The sequence below is a fragment of the Megalobrama amblycephala genome, linkage group LG3 (genome assembly GCF_018812025.1).
Source record: "Megalobrama amblycephala isolate DHTTF-2021 linkage group LG3, ASM1881202v1, whole genome shotgun sequence".
Lineage (NCBI taxonomy): Eukaryota > Metazoa > Chordata > Actinopteri > Cypriniformes > Xenocyprididae > Megalobrama > Megalobrama amblycephala.
In genome coordinates this window covers 22,576,652-22,594,227 of record NC_063046.1, presented here as the reverse complement: position 1 = coordinate 22,594,227, position 17,576 = coordinate 22,576,652, and the positions used below count along the sequence as shown (strand labels likewise).

At 35.8% G+C, this 17,576-nt stretch overlaps 2 long non-coding RNA genes across 3 annotated transcripts; one reads left to right on the top strand and one right to left on the bottom strand.

Annotated features, from left to right (window-relative positions):
* Positions 1 to 3,523: 3,523 nt before the first annotated feature.
* Positions 3,524 to 7,081, top strand: LOC125264860. 2 transcript variants are annotated; one of them, XR_007184149.1, is made up of 5 exons: positions 3,524 to 3,687; positions 4,083 to 4,129; positions 4,992 to 5,103; positions 5,620 to 5,700; positions 5,952 to 7,081. It is a non-coding gene; the product is annotated as an uncharacterized LOC125264860 (long non-coding RNA). The 2 variants fall into 2 exon arrangements; XR_007184148.1 differs by having other exon boundaries at positions 3,524 to 4,129; positions 5,952 to 7,079.
* A 7,917-nt stretch (positions 7,082 to 14,998) lies between these two features.
* Positions 14,999 to 17,480, bottom strand: LOC125264859. The gene is made up of 3 exons (XR_007184147.1): positions 16,926 to 17,480; positions 16,640 to 16,747; positions 14,999 to 16,387 (listed from the first exon to the last, which is right to left on the bottom strand). It is a non-coding gene; the product is annotated as an uncharacterized LOC125264859 (long non-coding RNA).
* Between the last annotated feature and the right edge of the window lie 96 nt (positions 17,481 to 17,576).

Genomic DNA, 17,576 nt, shown 5'->3' with positions numbered 1-17,576 from the left:
TAAAAAAAGAGAGTAAAGTTAGTATTAGTATTAATATTCTTATATCCAAAAGTGAAGCAATACAACAAAAAATAATGGCAAAATAGCATTGTTCTACAATAAAATAAAAATAAATAAATGGGAAAAACAGTACTTATACATATAAAAATAACATATATTTAATGACAGAAAAATAACATTGCTTTTAATGGTTAACCAAACTGGAATTAACCAGTATTATCAAACTACTTCAAAAAATAATAAAGTAAAGAAAATGTTAATAGAGATAATAAAGATTTCTTATACCAAAGGTAAAATAATGAAAAATAGCATTGTATAATAAAATATACAAACAAATGGGACAAACAATACTCATACATGTATCAAATAACATGCATTGCATTTCATGATTAACAGGCATCATCAAAGTACTGAGAATTAAACTTGGGTTACAAATAAGGTAGTTATTAGAAAACTTTAAAAAACATTTTTAGTCCTGTCAGGTGTGGGATTCGAACCGTGGTCCGTCTTGTCAGCGTTACAACCTGAAATGTGTAGGGGAAAGTACTTTTCAGTGAAATATGATGATTTGTTTACCACAAAACAGCTAAATATCACACAAGTACTCTTAAATTTTCCTTCTCTCTCTCTTTCCCTTTCTTTTCTTCTTTTTTTCTTTCATTTTTCTTCTTTTTTCCTCCTTCCCCTTCTTCCCCTTCTTTTTCCTTCTCCCCTTCCTCAAACAGACTATTGTTCCCCAGCTTTGTAAGTAAAGTTATGCATTACATTCTATCTGCCTGGACAGATGGTATATTTAGGGGGGTATTATTTTGGCAGACCCATTTTGACCCACCTGCCAGGATACTGTGTTTGCAAAGTATTTCAGAGAAGCCTCCAATTTAATTAGTTAAACGGTTACAGTCTGTTTAAAGGGATAGTTCACCCAAAAATGAAAATTTGATGTTTATCTGCTTACCCCCAGAGCATCCAAGATGTAGGTGTCTTTGTTTCTTCAGTAGAACACAAATTATGATTTTTAACTCCAACCGTTGCTGTCTGTCAGTCAAATAATGCTAGTGGATGGGAACTTCTACAATAACAGTAAATAAAACTTGCTTAGACAAATCCAAATTAAATCCTGCAGCTCGTGACGACATTGATGTCCTAAGACAAGAAACGATCGGTTTGTGCGAGAAACCGAACAGTATTTATATCATTTTTTACCTCTAATACACCACTATGTCCAACGGCATTCATCACTCGATTCGTTTGGTCTGATCGCGCTCTGACAATGGCAGTGATGTCTCGCTCTCATTGAAGTATATGCGCGAGACATCACTGCCGCTGTCAGAGCGGATTTGTCTGTCGTGTTGTATTTACTCTTATAGTCCAAGTTCCCGCTGACTTGCATTATACCACTGACAGACGGCAGCGGTTGCAGTTAAAAATCATCATTTGTGTTCTACTGAAGAAACAAAGACACCTACATCTTGGATGCGCTGGGGGTAAGCAGATAGACATCAAATTTTCATTTTTGGGTGAACTATCCCTTTAAATTTATTTAGCAGAATTTCTGCTGTAAATTGAATTTAAATAGGATACATACATTTTCTATTGCAATGCATAGTGTAGTGTAGTGTAGTGTAGTGTAGGGGAATTACAGTTAAGACTCAAGAACCACTGACTGAAGACCAGGAGTCAGAGATGCAGTTAATTGAAGAATTTTTATTAGATTTTTTTTTTTTTTTTTTTTTTACTAAGCAGATATCAGCATTAATACTCACAAGGAGCTTGTGTTGTGGCATGCACTGTTTCTCTCTTGTTAAAGAGGTCTCTCTAAGCCGGGGTTCCAGGTGTCAAAATTATATTTTATTGGAAAAAGCTGAGATATTTAGCTGCACACATCTCAGATCTTGGGTCTCACTTGCTCTGATTATGTTCTCTTCTGTGAATCTATCCAGCATTGTATGTCATACATCACACTTTTTTCATTTAATTGTGGGAAACAAGCCCTCTTTATACATATATATATATATATATATATATATATATATATATATATATATATATATATATATATATATATATATATATATATATATATATATATATATATATATATATATATATATATATATATATATATATATATATATATTACACATATATATATATATATATATATATATATATATATATATATATATATATTACACATATATATATATATATATATATATATATATATATATATATATATATATATATATATATACATTCTGATGTGGTTTCACATCACAGAATGAGGCAAAATCATTACCTTATATAGTATTCTATAAAGTGATAAAGGCTTTTGATTAGCATTGCATTGCATCTATAGTTTATTCATATAAAAATACCAAATATAGCTTGAAGAACAATAAACCATTTAGTCGCAATCGTACAGATATGTCTCTATCTGAGTTTTATTCAGCTACGCAAGTGTATACCTTTGTCCATAATAGAGATTTCCTGTAGGAATGAAACATTATACATGTATGCACTCACTAATCTCACAACACCTTTCTGTTAAAATATTCTGGGTAAAAATAGGAATAATAATACTTCTGAGTTTTTTTCTGTTTCAGTGAATGCATTCCATTTTCTGACATTTTTTAATTTTTTTGTCAAAGATCATAATCATAATTTATTTCATAATAAATCCTTATACCTTTCTAAACATTTACAGTTAGCCCTCCTGCATGTTAACAGGTCACGTTGCAGTTTTCTGTAAACATATATTGATAACCATTAACAATAATTACTGTTTTGTTTAATGTTTTTATTTAGTGTTTCATATTCAGCCTATCGGGATCAAAATCCTGATAGCCCAAATCCGAGTAAAGTGTGTTCTGCTGACAGACCCTTATGCAAATCAACTGAATTTAGAATTGATATGAATGCTTTGATTCAACAAGGAATCCAACAACAACAGGCCAAGCTCCTCAAGAAGATGGAGAAAAAGGCGACGCAAATGAAGAGCTACCCTTCCTGTTGTGGTTTTGAACATTGGGGCCATGTCTGAGTTGAAAGGGTTATCAGTTTAGTATAACAAAGGTTACTTGCTTTTTGCTGTGCTAGGCATTGCACCTGTTGCAACCGATATTCCTTACTTTGTAGTTTGGAAAAGTGTGAAAACCACTAACGGCTTAAATGCAGTAGGAAAATGCCACCTATATGTTTTTCTTATGCTTGCTATAGGATTATAAAGGTTAAAGCAGAACTCAGCAAGATTTGCGAAGGTCCCCCTACAGTTTCCTTCAGTGAATCACACTGTCGTAAATACTCCAAGCGCAGCTCTGGACTACAATGACTACAACACTCACCAGCGCAGTAGTTTTGCAAATACAGTACAAGAAATCTTGATGGAGGTGGGTAATTTTCGAAATTGTCTTATAAAGTCATAATATATACATTGTTTTTGAATTACCGTAAAACATTTTGTCACTCGTCTCGCGTGAACGTGAACATGAAGCGAGATTGTTTCGGGTCGGTGCAGCTCATCTTGCAAGTGCTGTATTCTGGCGTAGACATGCCAGATGGGGTTAGTGCTCGCCTCAAACACACCACTACAAGTCAATTAACCATCGTAAGGACTTTAGTAATAAACTATTTATGAAGGTAAAAAAGTGACTTAGTTCTGCTTTGACAGGAAACTGTGAGGCATAGGTGTGTATCTTTACTATAGCCTAGTTTTTTCTCTTTTCCGTTTACAATGTGTTTTCTTATACCAAATAAGGAGACGATTAAGGTCCTCCTCTTTCTGAAGATTATAAAGTGTGAAACATGTATCAGAAGTTTGCTGATTGGTGAAGACGCCTTTCCTCTGTTTTGTATGAAGATTTTTTATTCTGAACTTTGACATTAAAAGATACCAGTATAATTGGTAATTTGTAAACTCCTTTAAACAAGTCTCAAGAGTGAATTATTTTTATATAAACCTGTTAACTGAAACCTGATTATAAATATATATTGTATATAGGATATATATATATAAATATACATTAATTCCTTACGAGCTCCAAGAGTTGAATCCAAACTGAGTGTGGCTGGACCTTCCTTAGGCATTACTGATCAGCTGGTTTTATCATCTACCCCGGACGTTCTGCAGGTAAGGGCTGTTAATTGATCAGCTTTTATTGGGGATGTTATTACATAGTTGATTATTAATCAACATTAGTAATAACAATATCAGAATTAGTCATATGGATAAAAACAACATTTTGGCCAAATTGTGCAGCCCTACAAATAGGCAAAACAAACTCTGTGTTCTTTATCATTTTTGGTAAAAAAAAATAAAAAATAACGTTCTTGTTACAGTTCAGATTTTATTGTTACGGTTTAGATTTTGGAACTTCACTTAATATTGCCTCTCTGAATAGTCTCTCAAAATAAAGCCATGTTACACATTAATGCTATTTTTTAAATATTTGAAATTAATAAATGATATAGAGATTAAAGTGAAGTTGTGGTATCTTTCCAGAGCTTGAAAAAATGATGTTTTGACTGCTATATATAATGTTTTTTGCTGTAGTACTTGTTTTATACATGCAATCATGACCATGGTCACAGACAGACTTGTTATATAAGGGAAAACTGAACCACATTTAGTTACGTTAAATAATTACAGACCCGGATCCAATGTCTAATGCAATAACGTTTTTTTTTTTTTTTTTTTTTTGTGATCATCAATCCTTAAAAACAGTACATTGTTCAAGACATTGATTGCCTTTGGAGTATTTGTGTCATCTTCTCATGTGAATTGGTTGTTTGAGATGACCTGAACACAAGTTGTGGGCATGTGTATAATTTGATGCTATTGTGTGGAAATCTGAAATCTGTTCTGACATTCTGTACAAGCCTATTGATTACTGAAAAATTAGAAGTTCATAGACTAGACCTGAAAAAAAAAAAAACCCTTTTCATTCAAATATTACTTTAAAATAACCTTTGATTTGTAATATGCTTTGAAGTGGGTGAAGATCAGCCCAAACTTCTGGTGGTGGACAAGCAGCAGTTCAACACCTGAAAACACTTTAACAGCGGATCAGAATCAGTCGACGCTATCAGAGAGTTCAAACAAACGTACGGTGCAAATCCAGCTAATCTAGTCCATACACATACAGCTCATTCTAGTCCATACACATACAGCTCATTGTGTTCATAATATGTTGTTTGTACATGACACTATATCTGTCAATGTTTGGATACAATGGACTGAATTCGTTTTTTTTTTTTTTTTTTTTTTTTTTTTTGCTTAAATTCTAGAAACTAATTGAATAAAAATTTTAATAAAAAAATTGCTCTACACAATTCCCATTCTTCCACTGGTGTTATTTTATAGTTTAATATAACTACTAAAATGTTTTTTTGTTGTTGATTAGATTAGTAGTGTCTGCATGCAGTATGTGTGGCATGAAACATTCATATAATTTAATGCAGCCATCTCAGCCTTTCAGATCCTGAAACTGCAATTCTGAACTTGACATGAAATTATAATTGACTATTTCCTTGCTTAAAATACATTGATGGTACATTTATGTGCATAATTCATCAGTCTATGTTATTCCAAATAAAATAGGTTTATCTTTCTCTTTTCAGATGACATCCCAGTCACAAAACCTGCTCAAATGTTGGTGTCGGTGGTCCAGGAGGCACAACCCACCGTAAACTCACATTCAGGTCTGTCTGCATTCTGGTATGAAATTCCCAATAGATAAAATCATGCCTCAACTGACTTTCACTTATAGAAATATGTCCCATTACGCATTACAAATGCTTTTGTTTGTTTTGTTGACAAACGTTTTTAGAAGCCTTCAAACCTGTTGAACTGAACTGTGATTTAATATACAGATTGATCTTGATGTAGTATTCTTTCTCAAGGTCAAAATCTTTGATTTATATCAAATCATTGTTTTACTCTGTCATTTCAGTTCATCCACAGATCCCATCACAGTACTACCCAAACTACCTTGCTGACCCTGATGAAATTGCCAAAGTGGACAAGATCAACCTCTATGTAAAATGTGCTTGAAAGACCATGGAAGTGGACCTGTTCCCAATGGAAAGCAACTCTGTTTTACTAAAGGAGGCCTGTGAAAGGGCAGGGAAGAAACCAGAGAAAATGTCTCTGATTTTTGAAGGTAATCAATCATTTATAAATTGTTCTTGAGGTTGATCTGATGTAGACCTTGTCATTTGTAATGATTCATGAAATGTATTCACATGAAAATTTGAAGCACCATCTTAAAAACTTTAGTCTGGATGTGAACAAGACAGTGCACGAGTATGGGCTACGAGGAGGAAGCACGGTGCACTTGATCCATACCTAAATCATGCCTGGAATATGCATCAGGAACAAGTTCTGTTTACAGTAATACACTACATTAAATATTATTTAAGCTCAATCATTGTACTATTATTATTAAGTGCTTTAAAGCAGTGTCATTGTAAAGGTTTATTGTTAAAAGTGTTGCATTGCTGTGTACAGTTCTCTCAATATTGTAAAATAAAAACTAAACTTGAGTACACTGTTACCTCAGCAATTTTATTTTAATGCCAAATTCTGATTTGATTTTGCCATGAGACATATTGTGAAAAACACTATATAAATAAAACTGACTAATAAATGAGTTCATTCAGACACTGTTTACTTTTACATGCGAGACTTTATGGTTGAGATAAGATGTAATTATACAAGGATCCTGGGACATTCACTGGCAGAAAAGTTTGAAAATGTAAACAGAATGGACATTCAATATTTTTAGTGTGATGTGTGATAGTGGCTTCTTAATAAACCACAGTTTACACCATAATAGTGCTGCTGAAAACAGTTTGAGTGAATGAATAAATTGGTCGAAGTAAAGGTGCAGTATGAGATTTCTGAAAAACACTGTTGAAAGTGGATCGGACTGAGCACCAAATACACTTGTAGCCAATCAGCAGTAAGGGGCATGTCCACTCATGGGGGGGAGGTGGCTGTGCTGCATAGTTTGTTCGAGCACCGATAGGACCCTATTGTAATTGCTTGGTCAATTCTTCTTCTTCTCCGAAATGAATTGCATTTTTGAGGGCCTAAACATGCTCGAAAACTTATGAAACTGCACAATTTACGCCAGATATGGGTTTCAGAATTAGGTGTGGCAAAATGGCTCAATAGCGCCACCTACAGTATTTCAATTAAGCGCCCTTCGCGCTACGTTTCACGTACAAGTGTGAAATTCGGTACACACATGTAACAGCCGAATACTACAAAAAAGCCAGGTGCAAAATTTGTAAACCCAACAGGAAGTGATATATTTTGAGTTTTCTCTGCAAAATATTTGAAGTTTTTGCCATTTCCAGACGACCTGAAGACATCTACATGGCAATATTCAGTTTAAAGTCATAGCGCCACCTGTGGGCAACAGGAAATGACATGTTTTACACTGTGATTAACTCCTCATAGAGATTTAACCAGACCCACCTCATATTTAGTCAGTCAAATCTTAAGGCCTTAGTGATGTTAAATTGCAGATATCTCGAGTTTTCGTTAAAGGGCGTGTCCGTGGCGGCCTGACAAATTCTGATGTTTTGCCGTGAAAGAGGAAGCTGTTGTAAGTCAGGCATACAGTGTCCAATCTGCCCCAAACTTCACATGTGTGATAAGAATCCTGGCCTTAAGACATCTACACGCCAATATTCAGTTAGTCATAGCGCCACCTGCTGGCAACAGGAAATGGCATGCTTTACACTATAATTCCCTCCCAGAAACACATTTATACATGACATGAAGTTCCAAACATGCTAGAAACACGTTAAATCATGCACCACTTGGCTAAGTGCTAAAGTATGTGATTAATGCCAGAAAACAGGAAGTTGTTGTAACTCAGGCATACAATGTCCGATCCGCTCCAAACTTCACATGTTTGATAATAGTCCTGGCCTAAAGACATCTACATCTCAGTAAGAGTCAAAGCGCCACCTGTTGGCAACAGGAAGTGTGGCACGTCGAAATGACTGCCATATTTCTCCTGTATCTACCCACTTACATGCATGTCAACCACTGTTCATGTTTTCCTAAGGCCAAAAGGTGGTGGTGGCCCTGGGTGCAAGGGCCCTTTCATCGCTGTTTGCAGCTTTAATTTACTATTACTATTACTCCACGAGGTCTGAAATATAAATTGTACGTTTTAATCCACTGGATCACGCTACAAACATGATGATCTTGTAATGATTGAGACAAATTGTAGTTAACCAATGGTTTTAACCTCATTCTGGGGCCTGGCTTCCATCCCCCGAGAAGTTCTGTTACAAACTTTATTGCACCAATAAATGCCGCATGGAGAACAGAAAAGAGACACACAAAACTCTGCATTTTCCCTGCATGTTCCACACAGAACACAGATGTTACTGCACTAACTTATAGACAGACTGTTCTATAAAAGAAATGGTAATCTCAGGAAATGGTATCCATTATTACTGTTGTTGTATTGTACTCATTGTATTTACATGTTTTATGATTTTTAAGTGGTATGACATGCAAGGTAACTTCAATCATGCCATGTTTAGTGTCTACGGGTTCCCAGCGGGAAGATTTGAATGTTTGTGTATGCGGTATGTCCATACCTGCGCAACACATAAGTATTACAAGGATCTTTTAATAGTCCTTCTTCAAATCTCAGCCAGTTTAATCTTAATCGGTCATAAAAGCCCCAACAAGGGGAGGTGTGTGTCACCCGGAAATACAACATCCTCATTGGCCCCCATCATTCCTAAGAGGTTGGCTTTGACCAGAGGTTAAAAGTCAGTGGATAGTGCCACTCCCTCTCTTTCTCCTTGCTCCTGAACGACCGAACGGACTGTCCTTGCGGCCGGCCTAGGCGAGGCCTGCAAGGCCTGTAGGCCTCGGCCTACAAACGAGCCATGTGCTCCTCATCCAACATGGAAAAGACTGATAAAAACTCCGGACTGAATCCTCAAGACCTCTCCTCAGATGGCAGAGCCGATGCTCCTCAGCCTAAGGGCATCTTGCAAGTATCGTACATTTTAACACTAAATAGCGATTTAGTATTAATTTGTAAGACTTACCTTTGCTATTGCTGAAGAAACTGATGATTCCTTTCCAGATTGTCTTTGACATTTCATGTAGCTCTAGTAACAGCATCTCTTCCGGTTCAACTCTATCATTACTCATTCTGACTTGCGTGTGTGTGTGTGACCCTTTATGTATGTTATGTTACGTGTTTGTTAGTTTAGTTATGTGTTTGTGAGTTAGTTAATAAAGATTGTGCACAATACACGTTTGGTTCTGACTCCGTCTGCTAATGAATTGCCTCTTAAGTGATAGATCCGGACTACGTGCTCTGAGTACAGTACAATAAGAAATATTATTTTTCCATTACTTGGAAATTGACATTTCTTAGAATTAATAAACAATCAACACTGAGCGTTCACTGGACGAACAGGTTAACTGATTGTAATGTTAATTTTAATGTAGCTACGTCCAGTTAATCTGATTAACGGATTTGCATATTCATAATTAATAATCATAATGAGTTATGAATAATTATTAATATTTCCCCTTTGAGTTAATTTTCGCTACAATCTTAACTTTATTAATTATTAATTTACTATTAATACTAAATGTGTAAAGTTGCATAAAATGGAAATACTCAATAAAGTAGGCTAACTATGTTACCTCAAATGTGTAATGGTTGGATTCCACAACTGATAACATAAAACATATATAAGACAATACAACAATACAATATATTATGACACCTACAATTACTGTAGGTGTCATAAAATTTACTGATGACTTAATTTGAGAAATTTTCTATTGTACTTCTGATATGGCTGTGAAATTCACTGATTTTGGGTACGTAAGATGTGATGGATTCTGTTGTCCAATTGATCCTTTGCCGGCAGTTTGATTGACAGGCGATCTAACCAGTCATAACGCAGAATCCACCATTTTGTCCGACAAGCAGTCAGGAGAGTTAGTAGATTAACGACGGTGGACTTAAACTTGACAAATTGTGTGTACTGACGTTTGCCCGTGGTTCAAAAAAACATTCCTTCTAATGTTCATTCATGTTTATTTGATGCTATAAATTAACTAGTGGGAAGAGATGATCGGTTCACGAGCCGCTTGAACTGAGGCACTACAGCGATCAAAACGGTATTTATTGTTTACATTTCTTAAAAAATTACAAAATATGAAATTTGAGACTTTGTTTCAAATCAAAAGTAACCTGCACTGTCTTGTCTGTCAACACGTTGTCAGTGTCCTCTTTGCTCCGTGATGTGTGGTGTGAGAGCGGCATGGCTTGTCGGACGTAGCAACAGTAACTAAAGGGGGCGGGTCTTTACGAACAGTCAATTGCCATTTTCACCCCAAAATAGCGGCCACGCTACCGAAGCACCACCTAGTGGCTGTTAACAAAAAAGCACTAGAGTTTCGCCTCTTGGCTTCTATAGCCTACTCTTTGTTTTGGTCATTTCAAATATCAACAGCATTTCCAGAAATCACTTACTGCACCGTTAAGTGAGTTTGTTGAAAATGTGTTTAATTTAGTGGAATTTTGTGTTGATTCTAGCTGTCAACATTGAACACTGAAAATAAGGGAGATTTCCCGGAATCCATCCCCAAAATAAGGGATTTTTTTACACGATTATTACGTTGGCACGAGGGACAGGAGGTCAGGACCCCCGCAGTTTTGAAAAGACAGAAATCGACCCCCGCACTTTTGATAAGGGCTGCTTCAATCAGTCACACTATATCATCTTTTAGCTTTGGACATTTTCTTTCAAATGAGACCATTTTCATTTTCACGTTTCTGTGAGCTTTCGTTCGTAAACAATCAACGGAAATGCGCTCTCGAACGGAGAAACACGCCAAACCATCGATCAAAGCGTGCTAACGTTTTAGGACAGGTCTATGGTATATAAATCATGCCCGAACGTTAGTGTTTGTCAATCAAGCCAAACCGCCCATTCAGAAACCGAGAACTTTTTCGTGAGGATTTATAGTTTATGGACTGTTTTGATTTTGGTAAATACATCTAGAAAGGTAAAAGCATTGATGGCATCTATAAAAGAGATATCTGAAAGCGAAACGAAAGTGATATTGCCTCGTCCAGTGAGGAGGACGCACGAGAGGAGAACTGCGCGTTTAATTGCTATGTGTATATTGTAATACTGCATTTACAATGCTTATCAGTGGCGTGCACTTTGATCGTGAAAGTGAAAGTGCCCTTTGCAGTCGCATTGCGGTGCCCCCGTGTTCCCATTTCTCCCGATGTCCATTACAATTTATATACTTCATTTCCCGCGAGCCTTTCAAAGAAACTCCATGAGCGCGGAAAGACGCGTTTGGCGCATGCATACGTGCATCGCCCGTGGTCAAGTGCAAACCACTTCACAGACACAGATAGTTGCGTGTTCTGAGTTAACACAATCAGAGCGTAAAAATACGGGATATTTTACGGGAAAATACTAAAACGGGAAGACAGCGGGAAAAGAGCTAAAATACATGAGAAACCCGGAAAAAACGGGAGGGTTGACCAGGCCCGGATTAAGAACACATTGGGCCCTGGGGCTATAGCAACACCAAGGGCCCCCTTTCATCTGATTGCCATGCCACAGTGTCTTGTACCACAAGAATTTTTTTTTTTTATTATTGTTATTATTTTTATATTTTTACAAATCTCATTTTATCAATTCATTTTATATAAGCACAAGCTCACTAAATATTCCATGCTATTTAACACATTAAAAACAAATGCATTAACTCCAGATATGAACTCCAAACAAACAGGTTGCCAAAAGCAGCAAAAACATTTGTCATACTTCAGTCATACTTCCTCAATGATTACTTTACCATGAATACTTTAAAGAGATCACCCAAAAATGAAAATTGTCATTACTTACATGTTACATGTTGGTAACCAGACAGTTGACGGCACCCAATGACTTCCATAGTAGGAAAAAAGTCAGTGGGTGTCGTCGACTGTCTGGTTACCAACCCAATATTTTTAATGTGCATGATACATATTTTAAAATTGTATTGCATATATTGCTGACACAATAATTCTTTCCTCTGATTAACACCAAGTAAACTATTTTGAAGAATGTGGGTAACCAAACAGTTGATGGTCCCCAGTGATTTCCACATTATATATATTTTTTTCCTACTATGGAAATTAATGGGGACCAGCTACTGTTAGGTTACCCACATTCTTCAAAATAATTTATTTTGTGTTCAACAGAAGAAAGAAACTCATTCAGGTTTAAAACAACTTGAAAGTGAGTATGTGATGACAGGATTTTAATTTTTGGGTGAACTATCCCTTTAAGGACAAGGGTCCGCATGATAACTATTAGGATGCTGTCACTTTAAGACCTGCACGCGTCCGATTTTCTCAACTCACTTCAGACCATAGACTGTAAAAAAACAGAAAAAACTTCAAAAAAACTTCAGACCATACATAACCAACTGTGTTTATGTAAACCTTTTGTGTATTTGACAGTATTATAGCGCAATCAGACACGAAAGAGGAAGTCCAGTAGTCAGGTGCTGTGTGTGCACGCTTCGGGTGTATGGGGCAAGCGGCAACCTCCCCCTTTCTCTCGTGAAGCCAATACGGAAGTAACTTAAACTGCGATTCATCGACTGGCCGCTAGGGACAGGCTCCAAAAGAGAGCAGAATCTCATAGAGTCCCATGTTAAATTGGCCAAGTTTATAGCAGAAAAAAACATGTTTACAAGTTGGTTCAAATTGTGGTTTTGGTCTATACTGCTATTTTTGCCCTTCATGACAACTCTGAGGGGGGTGAATTTTTTTATAACTTATCCGTTTAAATTATATTAAGCCTTAAAGTTCTGCATAATTAAGGGCGTGGTCACTTGAGTGACAGGTATATTCCCAGCAAACAAGGGACGTCCCCCGGACTTTGTGAACGTCCGTTAAGGTCCGCGTTTGGTCCGCTTTGTAACGTTCGCTGGCGGACGTTCGGAGGACGTCCGCGTTTGGTCCGCTTTGTAACGTTCGCTGACGGACGTTCGGGGGACGTCCGCGTTTGGTCCGCTTTTTAACGTCCGCTGGCGGACGTTCGGGGGACGTCCGCGTTTGGTTCGCTTTTTAACGTTCGCTGACGGACGTTCGGGGGACGTCCGCGTTTGGTCCGCTTTTTAACGTCCGCTGGCGGACGTTCGGGAGACGTCCGCGTTTGGTCCGCTTTTTAACGTTCGCTGGCGGACGTTCGGAGGACGTCCGCGTTTGGTCCGCTTTGTAACGTTCGCTGACGGACGTTCGGAGGACATTCAAGTCCTTGCCAGTTTGCGAAAGTCCTACTGACGTCCCTCATCTGGTATTTCCATAACAACACTTGTAAAAAAAAAAACAGCGTTGCCTTTTATCAACAGACCTGACACCTTGAAACTCAGACAAAGGGCAAATGAAACTAAACCTACTGGATTTAAAGGAGGTTGTGTTTCTTAAAAATCCCTTTAAACATGATAATGGATTTACAGAAACCATGATTGTTTTGTTGTGCAGGTTGATATTATGGTTTTACTTCAAGTAAAAATAGTAATTGAATTCGGGTCATTCTACAGAAAAGTCCACTTTTGGTATGACAAAATGTCTTAAAATGTATTTCTTTTTCTAACGTTTAAACTTAGACCACATTATTATATTACACATTGACTTTATGAATACAAATGACAGCTTTATGATTTATTATTATTATTATTATTTTGTGCATTTAAAGACAGCATGTACCATTTTTTGTCACTGGTGTTACCATACTTCTCTGGCATTTTAAACATTTTTATGAAATGATATTTCTCAATTTTTTTCAGCACATGCAGTCAGAGTTACAGAAAAAAAGATAATGAAAAAAATAAGGAGATTATGTTTGTTTTGCTTTTTAATTTCAATCAGGTTAGTTAAAAGTGATTGAATTATGCTAATTTAATTATGCATGTATTTGCTATAACAATGGAAATATTTGAAAAACAGTTATAAACAAGTAATGCAATCCTTTACATCTTAATTCTTGAGTTTAGCAGAATTCCATGAATGTAAAAGTAATATCATGTCACATATGACACATTTTATTTAATGAGACAGACAAAAAACAGTAACACCAGTGACACAATGAATCACCAGTGACAGATACATAGGACCAAAGATAGCCTACTTATTCTTCAACTATAATCAAGGAGAGGAGACTAAATTTTATTACATTTTTTATACAATCAAAGACTTTTCATTGACACTTAGTGAAAGCAGTCAGTAAAAGATCATAAACAACATTTTAAAAATGTCTGTAAAATACGCTGTCCGTAATGTCGCTGCTTCTCAGCTTCTCAGTTTAGCCAAATACCCTCAATTTAGCCATATCTGACCAAAGGAGGATTAACAATATGAAAAAAAGTTAGAATCACATTATTTAGTGCTATTTTATGCAAAATAACTAAATAAATAGCTTTGAATAAAGTTTTTTTTTCTATAAACAACACCAGTGAGTGACAGTACCAGTGACATTTTTCATGAAAAATGCATTTTATGGCTGCTGCAAGGTATCAATCCACATGTTGTCAATCATGGTATATTCACTAAATTAAGTAATTTAATCCATTTGTATTCTAGTTTTTTGAAATTCCCTAATAATAAAGTAGGTCACACCAGTGACTTCAACTAAAAGCTTCATATGAAATTATGATTTTCTAATTAAAATTTCTGATAACTGAAAAGAGATAGTGGACTTTCCATGTGTCTTTCTTCATGGATCTTCAGGAAATAGGAAGAAGGTAGTCAATTGATGTCAACAGTGTGATTTTTATTTCAAAATAAGAGATTTTTGTTAAAGGTAACACCAGTGACACAACACCAGGGTTTTTTTTTAATATATTTTATAATATTTATTCAGCATTTGTTTTTGTTTTTTTATGTCATTTACATAATATATTTGACAGTTATGCATACATTATTGTATTTAAACCCTGGTTCTGAGCTCAAAATAAAGCACTTTCCCACATGACTGTGGGGACGAGCACTTCTGTGCTGTTTGGAATTTTTATAATTAAAAAACAAATACTGCCACATTGATGCGCAAGAAGGTTTAATTGTTCAAATATTGTTTCATATTAAAATATATAAAAAAAAATGTTTTCAATATAAAAAAAAGTGTTTTCAAATGTAATATTTCTGTAAAGGGACAGAAAAGTGGACTTTTCTGTAGAATGACCCATTCATTGTAAAATGAAGTAAATATTAAAAATGAACAACTTTCATGTTAGCCTATGGGAAAAAATAATGGAGTAACTTCAACCTACTAACTAATTAAAGATGTCATCAGATCATGTGTGCTTTCAGCAGTTATCATTTTAAACATCAAAATCATGATGCCCCCCAATAGTAGGCTACTGAATATAAGATGTGGGATAATATAAGAATGGGACATTTTATCCAAGTCATCTCAATGGTAAAAAGTGTCCCAATCACCCTGAACTGGAGCTCTAAAATAATGTTATTGACTTCAACTGATGAATGCAGCCAAAGAAAAGATGAAGAATGGAAAAGCACTTTGCTGGCAAAGAAATTGGAAAATAACACAGGTAAGACAATTCCTATACCCATAAATACCTGTCAAACATGGTTTTATTAAAGAAAAGTTATTTAAAAAAAATTACTTTAATTTTTACACATAAGAAAGGTATAGCATGTGGCAAAAAGTGTAATATAGCCACACTGTGAGATACAAGCAAGTGACGATCGAGTGACGTCATTCTTTAGGTTACGCGCATGTATCCATGGCAACGCTCGGCGTCGACAGTTAACGGTCCTGCCGGTGATTTTCTCAGATGAGGCCTTGATTTCTCTTTCGTCGGTCAAAAAGGTATTTTAAATTTTAGTTTAGCAGACATTAGCTACCATAACCACTGTTTATCTTGTAAAGTTTAAATTATATGACAAGATTACATTTACAAACGTTTGCTGAAGTTGTTGTCCGTCGCGGCTGACCGTTACGGCCTATCTTCAAATGTACGCTAATCTTGGTCTCACGAATCCAAATTGTCAGTAACAAATGTTTCTTAATAGATTTCGGGACGTTTAGGGGACTTTCGATTAAGTCCTCTTATTGTTTTTTATTTTACTTCTAGGTTAACAAAAGAACACAAACACGTTGTAAGGAGAAAAATACATTTATTTATTTATAATAAATGACCAGTTTCATAATTGTTGTGCTCTTTCCGTGTGTGTGTGTGTGTGTGTGTGTGTGTGTGTGTGTGTGTGTGTGTGTGTTATGCAGTTGTGCACGCGCGTCTCTCGTTGTCAGCTGTGGTAGTCCGATGGCAGTTTTTTCGATGGCTTCTAACCTAAAACGACAAAATGAACACATTCAATAATGTTTCAGGTATCGTTTGTCTATTAAGAAACATTTGTTACTGACAATTTGGATTCGTGAGACCAAGATTAGCGTACATTTGAAGATAGGCCGTAACGGTCAGCCGCGACGGACAACAACTTCAGCAAACGTTTGTAAATGTAATCTTGTCATATAATTTAAACTTTACAAGATAAACAGTGGTTATGGTAGCTAATGTCTGCTAAACTAAAATTTAAAATACCTTTTTGACCGACGAAAGAGAAAACTCAAGGCCTCATCTGAGAAAATCACCGGCAGGACCGTTAACTGTCGAAGCAGCCGAGCGTTGCCATGGATACATGCGCGTAACCTAAATAATGACGTCACTCGATCGTCACTTGCTTGTATCTCACAGTGTGGCTATATTACACTTTTTGCCACATGCTATACCTTTCTTATGTGTAAAAATTAAAGTAATTTTTTTTAAATAACTTTTCTTTAATAAAACCATGTTTGACAGGTATTTATGGGTATAGGAATTGTCTTACCTGTGTTATTTTCCAATTTCTTTGCCAGCAAAGTGCTTTTCCATTCTTCATCTTTTCTTTGGCTGCATTCATCAGTTGAAGTCAATAACATTATTTTAGAGCTCCAGTTCAGGGTGATTGGGACACTTTTTACCATTGAGATGACTTGGATAAAATGTCCCATTCTTATATTATCCCACATCTTATATTCAGTAGCCTACTATTGGGGGGCATCATGATTTTGATGTTTAAAATGATAACTGCTGAAAGCACACATGATCTGATGACATCTTTAATTAGTTAGTAGGTTGAAGTTACTCCATTATTTTTTCCCATAGGCTAACATGAAAGTTGTTCATTTTTAATATTTACTTCATTTTACAATGAATGGGTAATTCTACAGAAAAGTCAACTTTTCTGTCCCTTTACAGAAATATTACACTTGAAAACACTTTTTTTATATTGAAAACATTTTTTTTTAATATATTTTAATATGAAACAATATTTGAACAATTAAACCTTCTTGTGCATCAATGTGGCAGTATTTGTTTTTTAATTATAAAAATTCCAAACAGCACAGAAGTGCTCGTCCCCACAGTCATGTGGGAAAGTGCTTTATTTTGAGCTCAGAAACAGGGTTTAAATACAATAATGTATGCATAACTGTCAAAT